We start from the raw sequence: 3,635 nt of genomic DNA on the forward strand, positions 1-3,635 counted from the left end.
TTAAAACCCTTTTTGATACTGTTTAATATGCTGGGTCTATAAGGCAACTATACACACAACTGAATCAATCTGTGACATTAGGATTTAACGAAAATTATAGAAAATGATACTGGTCTAAATAATTTACAAAATCACAGAAAATATTTATGATGTGAGTAAGTGCTTAAAAATGACAAAAATATCAAAATTTACTTAAACCGTATACGTTTTACAAGAGGAAAGTGTTTATTGCCAGAATTGAACAGGTAGAAATATTCCCTTTTCGTGTAAGGCACCTATATAAAGGCAGAAATGCCAATTTTTGGCATCGATGCTCTCGGATTTAGTTCGGTCAACACCCCTACAAGGTGGTACAAGAGAAAAGCATTGAGAAGTTTGTTGATAATACAGGGTCATTCCAGAATCCCATTTTGGCTGTCCTCTTCAGCAGCATTTTAAGCCCCTGGAACCAACTCGTAAAATCTTTTTGATTTGGGAAATGATTTTTCTTCTTTCTGCCACAAAACTAAAAATTCTTTCTTGTAACAATAGTATCTGTTAAATGTCGAAGATGTGTTGTGTGTTTAGCAGAGTTGCAATGCTCTCAGTGTTTCAACAAGATGCCAGCTGTAGTTTAGATGACTCACCAGGTAGGTAGCAATCATTGTGCATTTATTGTCTTTGTTTCCACTCTAGACTGACTACCAGAATGTGGAGCGGTACACAGTCCTAATACTAATTGAATCACTTCCTGAAAATTTGAAAAAGCTTCTTTTTTTTTTTTTTAATCACATTCCTCTTTTTTTTACACTTATTGTTTAGCTACTATGATTGTCTCTTAACCTTGTTGTGGATTGAGACCATGAATTAAAGAATTTTCTCTTCCTTACTTTCAAATCCTCAGTACTTAGCACAGGGTAAGTATGCACCAAATAAATATCAACCGAGTGATGATGATAATGAATGAGTAAATTATTCTATGAATACTGCTAACTCATTAATTTCATTTCACTGTGAATAACAACACTTTTAGTAAGATTCCCAATGTTGTTATTAGTAGTTAATAAAAGCACCGTGACTAGTATCTGCTCAAGTGGAATATTGGAATATAAATAGAAGAGTAAAAGCCGTTGCTTTGAAAATCCCAGCTATCCACCCAATTTAATTGTTCTCTGACTCAATATTGGTTGTGAAGCAAAACCTATGTACATCATGATAGAAAATTCAGACATCATAATTAAGACTGACCTTCTCTGTCTATTGTCTATCATCTGATTCTTTTTTGCAAAAATATCCCCAAAGCTTTTGTTTATCACATTGACTGAAATGTCAAGGTCTCTGATGATTATGATTCTCAGAGAAAAGCTTTATCAAAAAAATGTAGCACTTGGAATACTTAAAAAAATTACTACATAAAAATGAGTTTTTATTTTGAGCTCTGCAGTATTCTAACTTTATAGCTATTTATTTTATTCTCTGAATTTCAGAAGTTAAATAAACACAATTATAACAGTAACTTGTGCTTCTCAATGGGAAAGAAACAAAGTGTCAAAACAATTATCAGAATAGGATAAATGACAGTGGCATTTTAGGATTAAAGTATGAGCCTTCACCAGTATGAGTTCTAGGATTAGCCACTTGTTTGTGAGACAGTCTGGTGTGAGTCAAGGATGAGGAGGAGGGATAATGAATTCTCTAAAATATAAGGCATGTTTGGGAGAGCAGAGCAGAAAGTATAAAAGGACTGGGCCTTTGGGAGCCCCTAAAAGATTAATTCCAAGGTCTATCCAGATTGAAAGCTGTGTAACATTTTCAAATTATCATGCACACAAAACTAGTGTATAATTAATAACAATTTGTAATATAATTGTATCTGTGCAGAAACGGGGAGGATAAAAAGCCTTTAATGTAGTGTATTAGGCTCTACATGACTTAATCCATGTCTGTTTCAGTCAGCACCCAATTCACTGTATGTGTTTTTGTAAAAAGTAACTCCTTTCAGATTATTTAACTTCCTCGTTGTCTCTCAATTTTGGATCTTTTCAGACTGTGCTCTTCCTGTCTGTAAGACTTCTTCCCTCCCTCGTTCTCACTTCCTTGGGTAATTCTTATTCACCCTCTGTAACCCAACTTGGAAATCACTTTGCAAAGGCTTGGCTGACTCCATCAGACTTATGTATCCTTCCCATGTTCTCATATCTCAACCCAGAGTTTGTCACATTGGGTTGTAACTCAAGTTATGCTCTCTACCATAAGCCTCTTAAGTTCTGTGAAGGCAGGAGATATTTCCAGTACCAGTATCCCTCTTGTTCATTATTACATGTCTAATTCCTAGCACAGTGCATGTTTCATATAGTAAGTGCATCTATTGATTTAAATCAAAATGGAAGGCTGAAGAAAGGAGGTTATTCATTAAGCTTTCATCAGCTGCTTATTATAGAGCCTAAATAACTCAGAGGAATCAGAAACTAATAATAGTAGGCAAGGACATAGAAACCAAGACAAAAGGTCAGCTGCAAACAGTTCAGGAATTCAGACCAGCAATTTGGGCAGGAGGATAGTTATGTCATGCAACAGCCTGGGCAGCAGGATTGGAGAAATGGGTCATTTGATGGCAAAGAGAGGACCAAGAATATAGTAGCAGGTAGAAGTGAAGCAAACCTCAGCTTTAGACAGAAACTGTTTTGTGCTCTTATTTTCAAGGCAAAAGGTGATATTTAATCGAACTTGAGGAGAGAATAGAGTAACATTTGGCATTTGCCTTAAAAATATTTTCTTTTATTTGGTCAGCTTTATTAAAATATAATTTATGCGTAGGAAAATCCATCTTTTTCAGAGTACGGTTCTGTGAGTTTTGACGAATGTATGCGGTCTAAGCAACACCACAATTACCTGATAGATCGGTTCCATGACTCCAGCCCTTTGTGCCCCTTTGTGCCCCTTTGTATTTAATCCCAAACCCTCACCTCCAGTTTCTGGCAACCAATGATCTATTTTTTAATCCCTATAGATGTGACTTTTCCAGAATTTGATATAAATGGAATAATAAATTGTGTGACCTTTTGAGCCTGGCTTCCTATCACTAGCGTAATGCACTTATGATTCATTCATGTTTTTATAAGTTTTACATTTGTTTTAGTTTTTAGCTCCACTATCACAAGTTCTGCAGTTAAACTTTCCACATATGTGGGAAAATCACGGGGGTCAGCACATCCAGAGTGCGACAGGCAAGCCTTGCTCTGGGAAAACCAACTTCATGATCATGTTATCACCCCTATCAGGTAAGTATTTATTAGATTATCTTTTATTGCTGAGCAATACTCCACTGTAGGATATATCACAGATTATCCATTCTCCCCCTGAAGGCCATTTGGTTTGCTTCTAGTTTTGGGCAATTATGAATAAAGCCACCATAAATACTCATATGCATAAATATTCATGTATACGTTTCTTGTGTGAAGATAAATTTCTTCCCCCTCAGGTAAAATAAATATTTAACCTGAACACAAGGGCCAGACTGTTTTCCAGACTTGCTATAATATTGTGAATTTTAAGCAGCCATGTGTGAGCGTTCCAGTTGCTCAACATCCTTTCTAGCCTTTGAGATTGTCAGATTGTTTATCTGAGCGTTCTACTTTGCTTTTTATTTTATTTGT

The 3,635-nt window shown here is 35.7% G+C and overlaps 1 pseudogene; it reads right to left on the reverse strand.

Moving 5' to 3' along the window:
* Nucleotides 1-3,122: 3,122 nt before the first annotated feature.
* On the reverse strand, nucleotides 3,123-3,268 carry LOC128774024 (U1 spliceosomal RNA; annotated as a pseudogene).
* Between the last annotated feature and the right edge of the window lie 367 nt (nucleotides 3,269-3,635).

Source organism: Panthera pardus, unplaced genomic scaffold (assembly GCF_024362965.1).
Source record: "Panthera pardus isolate Hobbes unplaced genomic scaffold, ASM2436296v1 HiC_scaffold_27, whole genome shotgun sequence".
Lineage (NCBI taxonomy): Eukaryota > Metazoa > Chordata > Mammalia > Carnivora > Felidae > Panthera > Panthera pardus.